Source organism: Chiloscyllium plagiosum, unplaced genomic scaffold (assembly GCF_037043375.1).
Source record: "Chiloscyllium plagiosum isolate Xiang-an unplaced genomic scaffold, Cpla_swu_hap1 HiC_scaffold_53X, whole genome shotgun sequence".
In the NCBI taxonomy this organism is placed as follows: domain Eukaryota; kingdom Metazoa; phylum Chordata; class Chondrichthyes; order Orectolobiformes; family Hemiscylliidae; genus Chiloscyllium; species Chiloscyllium plagiosum.
This window is the reverse complement of record NW_028270191.1, coordinates 27,186,149-27,197,110: the sequence shown is the minus strand read 5'-3', so window position 1 is coordinate 27,197,110 and position 10,962 is coordinate 27,186,149. Positions and strand designations below refer to the sequence as shown.

General features: G+C 45.2%; 4 non-coding genes across 4 annotated transcripts; all 4 read left to right on the top strand.

Moving 5' to 3' along the window:
• The first annotated feature begins 3,119 nt into the window (after positions 1-3,119).
• On the top strand, positions 3,120-3,192 carry trnar-ucg (transfer RNA arginine (anticodon UCG)). Its single transcript has one exon. It is a non-coding gene; the product is annotated as a tRNA-Arg (tRNA).
• Positions 3,193-4,036: 844 nt separating this feature from the next.
• On the top strand, positions 4,037-4,109 carry trnar-ucg (transfer RNA arginine (anticodon UCG)). Its single transcript has one exon. It is a non-coding gene; the product is annotated as a tRNA-Arg (tRNA).
• A 5,455-nt stretch (positions 4,110-9,564) lies between these two features.
• On the top strand, positions 9,565-9,637 carry trnar-ucg (transfer RNA arginine (anticodon UCG)). The gene has a single exon. It is a non-coding gene; the product is annotated as a tRNA-Arg (tRNA).
• An 842-nt stretch (positions 9,638-10,479) lies between these two features.
• trnar-ucg (transfer RNA arginine (anticodon UCG)) lies at positions 10,480-10,552 on the top strand. Its single transcript has one exon. It is a non-coding gene; the product is annotated as a tRNA-Arg (tRNA).
• The last annotated feature ends 410 nt before the right edge of the window (positions 10,553-10,962 follow it).

Here is a 10,962-nt window from a genome sequence, read left to right as displayed (position 1 = left end):
CTTACTATTAAGTGTAAAAGTCTTTCTGTCTGTCTGTCAATTGATGTGAAGATTAATTTGCCTATGATTAATACACTGCCTTTCTTTCCATGCTTCATTAGCTTCTGATCTCTGTCATGCTTTCTAAATAATTCCATGATTCTAACATTTATTCCAGCAAAGTTGTCTTTCCGATGGTATTTCTGACCTTCACCTACATGGATTCTATATCGACTAATGATAAAGCCTATGACTCAGTAATACTTAAGCATGCCTGCTTTACGTCATGTCTTTCAAAAACATCTAATACCGCTTTGTGCAATGGTTGTGACGTGACTAGGAAAACCGGCAATTAAGTCTCAATTGTACCAGCAGTGTGTCACAACAGGCCTGAATATGTTGATCGGAGAAGCGACTATCAGTCCTCACTGCCATCTGCTGGAGAAGCACTGACATTACACTGATGGTGAAAACGTCAACAATACCCGTCTGATATCAATCTATTGAGAAAGCAAGTGCACGCTTATTCTAGCTCATCACCTTAAACTGGCAGCTGTAGCATTATGAAACAACTCATTGAAAGCGGATAAGACTAATTAGCATCAAATCAAGGTCAACATTTGAGCGAAATGTCTCCATTCCTTGTCGTGTAGATATGCTCATCTCTTTTAAAGATACCAGCTCTGTCACATGCACACCCCCAAACTGCAGGAGTGATGTTGGGAATGGCAGTAAACAGGAAATTAGAGATGCATGTGATGCGGGTATTTTGGAGATCATGCATGATGTTAAATGCACATCGACTGGACTAATCAATGTAGTTACAATGGTGGAGAGGAGGAATTTCTGGATTGTATGTGGGATGGTTTCCTTGACCAATACATGTGGAAACCAACTAGAAAGCAGGCCATCTTATACTGGATGCTGTGTAATGGGAAGTTAATCATTGCTAATCTAACTGGAGCAGATCCCTTGGGGACGAGCAACCAGGACACGCTAGAACTTTTTAATCAAAATTGGGAGTGAGATCGTTGATGTGGAGACTCGGTTGCTGAAACTTTAAATTTACATTTAAAGGGTAGGAGATTTACGGGGTATCTTATAGAAATGTAAACGACCATGAGAGGCATGCACTCAGTAGTTTCCCAGCGTTGGGTAATCCAGGACTGGAAGGAATCAGTCTAAGGTTAGGATGGTAATAATATAAGGGAACCTGAGGGCCAACTTTTATACACTAAGACTGTTAAGCATATGGAATGAGCTGCCAGTGGAAGTGTTTGAGGGAGAAACATTAACCATATTTAAAAGGTATTTGGACAAATACATGCACAGGAATGGTTCAGAAGGATAAAGGGTCAAGTGCAGGGAAATAAGATTATCGTGGAAGGATAATTTGTTTGGCATGGATCAGTTTGGGCCAAAGCCCTGTCTCTGTGATGTGCAACTCTAACCCTCTCGGACACAAATCAGATACCAGAAATGTTGGAGAATGCAAATTTTACTGAGTGGGAGAACTGAGGCTGATCAATATTAGTAAAGAAATGTTGCTTTGAAAATTGCGGGGATGGACGGTGGATCAACCTCCAGAGCCTGATAATCTACATCCAAGCGTACTTCACAAAGTGGTTCCAGCAGGAGAGAATGCATTCACTGTCAGGATTGTAAACATTCCGATACAGTCCCTGCAGACTGGAGAGCAGCTGATATCACTCGAATATTCAAAATTGGAGACATTGTCTTTGTTTTCTCTATAATCCTGTAATTTCCTGCGGTATGTCCGGAGTTCTACTGAGCCTCTCTTCGGACGGAGTGTGTCCCCACGGTGCATCGTGCAATAAACTGATTAATGCTCGCGGTCTGCTTGCAGTGATTTTCTACAGCAGCGCGTGTGTTTAATTATGTAACTGCATATACATTTCTGCGTCTATTGCCATGGAAGCGCATCACATTGCCTTGAAACCACTTTGGTTGTCAGAGGTCACCAGCATGCTCTGGTCGTTGGAAGATGCTCAAGTGCATTTCAGGTAATGTGCTTTCATGCAATGTAGCTTTACTGCTTGATGAAGAGATGGTATATTAGCCTTCATTGTGAGAGGTTGAGTCCAGGAGCAGGGATGCGTTGTCGCCTTGGTGAGGCCACACCTAGAATATTGTGTGCAGTTTTGGTCTCCTTTTCTGAGGAATGTGTTATCTATCCTGTCTAGTCCTGTTAAGATTTCATAAGTCTCTATGAGACTCCCTCCTCATCCGTCTGAACTCTGGAGAAATTCTGAAACGGTGTCTCTGATTCTCTCTCCACAGATGCTGCCAGACCGGATGATTTTTTTCCTGCAGTTTCTGCTTTTGCTTTTAGCTGAATGTCTATTCCATTGACCGGAATGATACACCCAGACACACCTTGTACCGATATTTAAATCTTTCAAAGGCTTAGGTAATTGAATTCAAACAAATGCAGAACGATGCACTTCCCTCCGCTCCGCAGACAGCGAAACTCAGAAAAGCAGCGGCGGGACATGGTTCTATAGGTATAGCTGAGTGATTGCACCCCTCACCGGGAGCTCCGGTTTCTCTTTGCGGTTTCGAATCCTGCTGCCTCTGGCTGAAGGCAGAGCAAGAGGGAGTTTGTTTCGTATCTCTTTGTTTGGAATTCTAATCCCGGCGGGGAAACACTTCTTTCAGGTCAGAAGTGGTGTCAATCTTCGATACACTCACTGAACAGCTCGGATTCACACTTGCTTTGCCAACTTTGTTTGAACTCATGATTTGGAGATGCCGGTGTTGAACTGGAGTGTATAAAGTTAACAATCACACAACACCAGGTTATATCCGTGTGTTTCCAGATCCCTGGCTGGAGCTTTCTCGCTGAATTTGGTCAACGCCTCGACTGGAATCGACCATGATTCAATGTCTGAAAGTACATTTCACTGGGGTGGAACCGAAACCCGCACAGTGACTGTGAATAAAACAGTGGAAACTTCCAGCACAGGAGCAAGAGACCCTGAAGCAGACACGTGAGGACAAATATCTTTCCTTTGTCAGTGAAAGGCACTGCTTCCCAAAGGGGAGCCATCGAAGTGAAGAAGTGAATGTGATAACCTCTACTGATTGTTCACAAGCTGTTGAGCACGTTTAAGTGGATTGGGCCAGTGGCGTAATGGATAACGCGTCTGACTTCGGATCAGAAGATTGTAGGTTCGAGTCCTACCTGGCTCGCTTTGGCATTCTCTGGCTTGTGCACTCATTTTCATTTGTGCGGAGGTGCAGGGATTGGATTCGTACGTTTGCTGCGCAGATTCCTCACGGTCGAAGCTGTCACTGCTCTCACTTTCCTGCACAGCGCCGGGTTTTTAATGGGGCCAGAAAAATATGTGTTTGTGTGTTGTTTTTATGGCTAACGCAAATGACTGTGGATGTTGGGAATCTGAAACAATAACAGGAAATGCTGAGGAAACTCAGCAGGTGTGGGAGAAACTGTGGGAGAAAACGGAATTCTCGGAAAGTTCTGGCGAAATTCCGAACCCATGTCTCTGTTTCAATCTGTGCAGATGCTGCCAGACCTGCTGAATTTTTCCTGCTACTTATGATTTGGTTTTTATCTGAATGTATATTCCATCTATCAGGATGATACACTCACACACACAATGCATCGATATTTACACCTTTTGGAAGCTTAGGTCATTGAATTCAAACACATGCAATAATTTTTCACTGTTCCTCAGCTCCACAGACAGAGCGACCCGGAAAGGCAACCACGTGACGTGGTACGATAGTCGTAGCTGAGTGATTACATCGATGTTGAAAATGTGTCGCTGGAAAAGCACAGCAGGTCAGGCAGCATCCAAGGAGCAGGAGAATCGACGTTTCGGGCATGAGCCCTTCTTCAGGAACTTGACATCCTGGGGCGTTTATATTTGGGGTTCCGAATCCTGCTGACTACGGCTAAGGGCAGGGGAAGATGGAGGTTGTTTCACATCTTTCTGCTTGGGAATGCCCTTTCCGCCCGAAGTCCATGTTTACATTACATACTGACAACCTGGGAGGGCAAAGTGTGTGTGTTGGGCCAGTGGCGTAATGGATAACGCGTCTGACTTCGGATCAGAAGATTGTAGGTTCGAGTCCTACCTGGCTCGAGCACATGTTTCCTGTTGCATTTCCGTTTCTGAGTTGTTTGGAGGGGCTGGGATTATATTCTTGCTTTTTTGAATTTGAAAGTTGCATTTCATCCCGATGCAGCTCATTGTCAGACCGATGTATGCCAGCTCCTGTTATGTCAGGGTCTGTGGAGCTGCAGGGATTGGAACAGTACGTTTTGATATTTAAAAGCTGCAACTGAGTCTGTTGACCGTTTTAAATTCCAGCTCACCGCAGCATCTCTCATTGTCTGTCCAACTGGTTTGAGTTACACCTAAAAGTGGAGAAGCATGTATGTGGGGTTGGAGGACAACAGTGAAGCACAAGGGGCGAGTATAATCCTGACATCTTTGCCCCACCCCCCAGGGTATGAGTCTGTGTGTCTCTCTCTGTGGGTGAAAATAAGTAAGTGTTCGTCAAGGGGGGCACAACACAGTGTGACCATTTCAAACTTCAGTCCCATTGTTGTGCCATGTAAGATCACAGCAATGTTATGGGTCAAGACCTGGAAACTGGGGCCAGAATAGATGGATGTCTTTGAGCCGCACTGCACGATGGACTGAATGGTCGTTTCCCATTCTGCAAAAGTTCAAAGACAAATTTAAACTAATGGGCAGACAAAAAAAATCATAAAGAAAAAGACAAAAGCGGTTTCACTGAGAATAAATGCGAATGCTTCTCCCACCTTCTCATGTTACCTCCTGGTTCAGATTCGGTGCTCTCACCGCCGCACCGGTTCTAATCCCTGTCAGGGAATGGGTGTTTTGTTCCGTAAACATATCGTGGTAACAGTATTTCTGACCAATTTTCCAAACCTGCAAGTTCATTGGATTTGTCCGAAACGTTAATAAGGTTAACATAAAACAAAGAGCTGCAGATGCTGGAAATCCGAAATAAAAAAAAACAAGAAATGATAGAGAAACTCAGCAGGCCCGGCAACATCAGTGGAGAGAAGCAGGGTTAGTGTTTCAGAGCCGACAGAACCAGGTTAGTTTTACATTTCTATGTAATATTGCCGGGAAAATGATCAGATTTATCTGTCAGAATGTTTATCAAAATCTCTCATGAGCTTACAGCGTTACAAATTCAAAAGGACTCTATCGGCTGTAATGCTGTTTCCATTGCCCTGAGCTGCTGAAAGATTGTGCTTAAATGTTTACCTTTTTTGTCGTTTCGTTTCTGTCAGTTCGCAGCCATGTCACCTGATGAAAGAGCGTCGTTCCGAAAGCTGGTGTGCTTCTAATTAAACTTGTTGGACTATAACCTGGTGTTGTGTGATTTTTAACTATGTCAAAAGGAGAATTAGTCCCTTCATGGTTTACGTCAACATGTGTCTCCATTTGTGTCTCTTCCTCTGTGTATCCACCTGACCCTCTTCCACATTCTCCGACTCTCTGTCTGTCCATATCCCTCATTTCCCATCTCTGTTCTTCACAAGCCTGACATTAGGAGACAGTTTGAGAGTGGAGCTGCTGAGTGTCTTTCCCCACCCTAGCTGGACTGTGTAGAACTGAACTCACGTTCTCCGATTAATATGTCTGTCCCGCCGACCTGAGGTCAGGAGACATTTCCTCCTCAATATCTTATGACCCTTTCGAAATCAAAATAGAATTCGTAATCTATCAGGAAAACGAGCATAATTACAGGCCAACTATGGGAGCACAATGATGTATTTACTGTGGGTGTGAAATGAATGAACGGTGACAGCAGAGAATCGGGGGGATCGGCTGGAGGTGTCTGTGCCATTACCAGATCATTCCCCAGCAAGTCTGCAGTGTCTCCTGCCTCACCTCGTCATTTCCACCAAACTGGGAATGAAGGGGGGGGAGGCGGAGTAAAAGAGGAGCGGAAGCAGAAATGCTTGTGAAACAACTGAAATAAACTCCAGGTTGAATTAATAGTTCGAGAGAAATAAAATTCACTCGTTGAATTAAACCAGGAAACATAAGCCGGATCACCGACTCAAACAGGATGCGGAATTGTTTGTGATCGGAGATCACACACTTGCAACAAGTTGACACAGCGACCCATTAACACAATAAGCAATCACCACGCAGATCTGAACGGAAAAACCCCCCTATCTACTTCGCAGGTGCATTAACCAACTAAATCACAGCACCGGGACGTGAGCAGCTTCACTTACCGATAGGTGCAGTCCTGTAACCACCTGGTCACTAACTCCGAAATGTGTTTTCTGTATCAATGTTGCTCAGTGAGAATTGCAATCAACCTACACTTTTGCAAAAAACAGTTCACAGCTGAACATTCTCCACTGAAAATGGACAGAAAAAAAGACAATCTCCTTTTGCATTGGCTTCAACATGATTGTTTCCAACTGTCTAAACTGACAGGGGAAAGAGGATGTGTTCAACCTCTTGGCCTCCCTTAATCATATTAATACACACTCAGGAACCTCACACCAAGAGGAACAGGGTCATTGAGGTGAATTGGCCAGGGGTGGTGTTTGAGTCAGTGTAAACAGTGTGCAGTGAAGGCTGTCCCATGAACACCGACACTGAGCCTTGTACCACCAGCTCCACCTCACATCCTGCCTCATGCCTCCCAGTCATCTTTGCTGTTGTCATAAACCTGGTCCCTTTTTTGCCAAAAGTTGTTCCTTCTCTCAAGCATACTCTGTCCTTGATTTTTTTTCAGATGGATAACAAAGCAGGTCAGGCTTACGATGAGACCGGGTTGGTATAGGGATTTAAAGGGTTTTGAGAAGCCATTTGTTTATATATACACAGATGAGACTTCAGGCCAAAGTGGTCATGTCTGAGAAGTCATCCGTGGATGTGGTGAGTTCTCGCTGAGCAGTACAGTGCAGTCCAGAACTGGTTGGAAGTTCAACAGTGAGCTGTGTGGAAACTCTCTCTTCTGCCCTTCTAACCTCAACCTGGAAGCATTTGACCTGTTTTTGTACTCTGTTTTAAAGGGGGTCTGCTTATTAGGACTGTTGTGGATATTCGGAACTGCACACTTCGGTCAAATTTGGAATACACTGAGTTCTGTAGGGGTTCCTAATTGTGTTGTTCGTGTTTCATTGCGTAATTTTGTGAATTAAACCTGGTAGTCAACTTCGCTAACTTAATCTGGGTAATTGTAACTGTACACTTACCGATACAAATTGCAAAGTTATGGACTGGGCTGCCTGCTTAAGAACGTTTTGAGCAGTCTGGCCTAGTCCATAGCACGGTGCATTTTTATTTCACTTCCCCGCTCCACTTCTCAACTTAAACCCGGCCGATTGCAGGTGTCCAAATAGACCCGATCACTATTAGAAACACATTCCTGGGATGTCGCTGTCACTCAATGGGATGGGACTCACTGCCCATCCCTAGTTACCCCAGGGATGCAGGTAATGCCTTACTTTCCCGAACACTTGAATTCCTCAGCGGGGTTGTGCAGCCATGATACCGCTCGGGAGGGAGGGAGGTCCAGGATATAGAACCAGCGACACTGAAGGGACATCGATACATTTCCAACTCAGAACGGTGAGATGATTGGAAGGGGGTTTCCACTGATAGGTTCCCCCTGTATCTGCTGCCAGTGTCCTTCGAGATTCCAGGCCAGGTGTTAGAATTGGAGGTAGGTGAGCACTTTGGGGACAGTGACCACAATTCGGTGAGTTTTACTCTAGTGATGGAGAGGGATAAGTGTGCACTGCAGGGCAAGAGTTATAGCTGGGGGCAGGGAAATTATGATGCGGTGAGGCACGACCTAGGATGCGTGGCTTGGAAAAGTAGGCTTCAAGACAAGGGCACAATTGATATGTGGAGCTTGTTCAAGGAACAATTATTGAGTGTCCTTGATAAGTATGTACCTGTCAGGCAGGGAAGAAAGGGTCGTGTGAGGGAGCCATGGTTTAATAAGGAATTGGAATCCCTTGTTAAATGGAAGAGGGCGGCCTATGTAAAGATGAGGCGTGAAGGTTCAGTTGGGGCGATTGAGAGTTATAAGGTAGCCAGGAAGGACCTGAAGAGAGAGCTAAGAGCAGCAAGGTCCTTAGTTGGTAGGATTAGGCAAAACCCTAAGGATTTCTATAGGTATGTCAGGAATAAAAGAATGACTAGGGTAGGAATAGGTTTAGTCAAGGATAGTAGTGAGAAGTTGCGTGTGGAGGCTGAAGAGATTGGGGAGACACTGAATGAATACTTTTCGTCAGTATTCACTCAGGAACAGGACATTGTTGCCGATGTGAATATTGAGTCAGAATTAATTAGAATGGACGGCTTTGAGGTGTTGGAAATTCTGGAAAGGGTGAAAATAGATAAGTCCCCTGGGCCTGATGGCATTTATCCTAGGATTCTCTGGGAAGCAAAGGAGGAGATTGCAGAGCCATTGGCCTTGATTTTTATGTCCTCATTGTCTACAGGAACAGTGCCGGAAGACTGGAGGATAGCAAATGTGGTTCCCTTGTTCAAGAAGAGGAGTAGGGATAACCCTAGTAACTATAGGCCGGTGAGTCTCACTTCTGTTGTGGGCAAAGTCTTAGAGAGAATTGTAAGGGATAGGATTTATGAACATCTGGATAGGAATAATGTGATCAAGGATAGTCAGCATGGTTTTGTGAAGGGCAGGTCGTGCCTCACAAACCTTATTGAATTCTTTGAGAAGGTGACTAAGGAGGTAGACGAGGGTAAAGCAGTGGATGTGGTGTATATGGATTTTAGTAAGGCGTTTGATCAGGTTCCCCATGGTAGGCTACTGCAAAAAATGCGCAGGTATGGCATTGAGGGTGAATTGGAGGTTTGGATTAGGAATTGGCTGGCTGGAAGAAGACAGAGGGTAGTAGTTGATGGTAAAGGTTCATCTTGGAGTGCAGTTACTAGCGGTGTTCCGCAAGGATCTGTTTTGGGACCATTGCTGTTTGTCATTTTTATAAATGACCTGGAGGAGGGGCTAGAATGTTGGGTGAGCAAGTTTGCGGATGATACGAAAGTCAGTGGAGTTGTTGACAGTGAGGAAGGATGTGTCAGGTTACAGCAGGATATAGATAAGTTGCAGAGCTGGGCAGAAAGGTGGCAAATGGAGTTCAATGTAGGTAAGTGTGAGGTGATTCACTTTGGTAAGAGTAACAAAAAGACGGGGTACTGGGCTAATGGTCGGATACTTGGTAGTGTGGATGAGCAGAGGGATCTCGTGTGTTTCCAGATCCCTGGCCAGAGCTTTCTCGCTGAATTTGGTCAATGCCTCGACTGGAATAGACCATGATTCAATGTATGAAAGTACATTTCACTGGGGTGGAACCGAAACCCGCACAGTGACTGTGAATAAAACAGTGGAAACTTCCAGCACAGGAGCAAGAGACCCTGAAGCAGACACGTGAGGACAAATATCTTTCCTTTGTCAGTGAAAGGCACTGCTTCCCAAAGGGGAGCCAACGAAGTGAAGCAGTGAATGTGATAATCTCTACTGATTGTTCACAAGCTGTTGAGCACGATTAAGCGTATTGGGCCAGTGGCGTAATGGATAACGCGTCTGACTTCGGATCAGAAGATTGTAGGTTCGAGTCCTACCTGGCTCGCTTGGCATTCTCTGGCTTGTGCGGCATTTTCATTTGCGCGGAGGTGCAGGGATTGGATTCGTACGTTTGCTGCGCAGATCCCTCACGGTCGAAGCTGTCACTGCTCTCACTTTCCTGCACAACGCCGGGTTTTTAATGGGGCCAGAAAAATATGTGTTTGTGTGTTGTTTTTATGGCTAACGCAAATGACTGTGGATGTTGGGAATCTGAAACAATAACAGGAAATGCTGAGGAAACTCAGCAGGTGTGGGAGAAACTGTGGGAGAAAACGGAATTCTCGGAAAGTTCTGGCGAAATTCCGAACCCATGTCTCTGGTTCAATCTGTGCAGATGCTGCCAGACCTGCTGAATTTTTCCTGCTACTTATGATTTGGTTTTTATCTGAATGTATATTCCATCTATCAGGATGATACACTCACACACACAATGCATCGATATTTACACCTTTTGGAAGCTTAGGTCATTGAATTCAAACACATGCAATAATTTTTCACTGTCCCTCAGCTCCACAGACAGAGCGACCCGGAAAGGCAACCACGTGACGTGGTACGATAGTCGTAGCTGAGTGATTACATCGATGCTGAAAATGTGTCGCTGGAAAAGCAGAGCAGGTCAGGCAGCATCCAAGGAGCAGGAGAATCGACGTTTCGAGCATGAGCCCTTCTTCAGGAACTTGACATCCTGGGGCGTTTATATTTGGGGTTCCGAATCCTGCTGACTACGGCTAAGGGCAGGGTAAGATGGAGGTTGTTTCACATCTTTCTGCTTGGGAATGCCCTTTCCGCCCGAAGTCCATGTTTACATTACATACTGACAACCTGGGAGGGCAGTGAGTGCGTGTTGGGCCAGTGGCGTAATGGATAACGCGTCTGACTTCGGATCAGAAGATTGTAGGTTCGAGTCCTACCTGGCTCGAGCGCATGTTTCCGTTTCTGAGTTGTTTGGAGGGGCTGGGATTATATTCTTGCTTTTTTGAATTTGAAAGTTGCATTTCATCCCGATGCAGCTCATTGTCAGACCGATGTATGACAGCTCCTGTTATGTCAGGGTCTGTGGAGCTGCAGGGATTGGATCAGTACGTTTTGATATTTAAAAGCTGCAACTGGGTCTGTTGACCGTTTTAAATTCCAGCTCACCGCAGCATCTCTCATTGTCTGTCCAACTGGTTTGAGTTACACCTAAAAGTCTAGAAGCATGTATGTGGGGTTGGAGGACAACAGTGAAGCACAAGGGGCGGTTATAATCCTGACATCTTTGCCCCACCCCCCAGGGTATGAGTTTGTGTGTCTCTCTCTGTGGGTGAAAATAAGTAAGTGTTCGTCAAG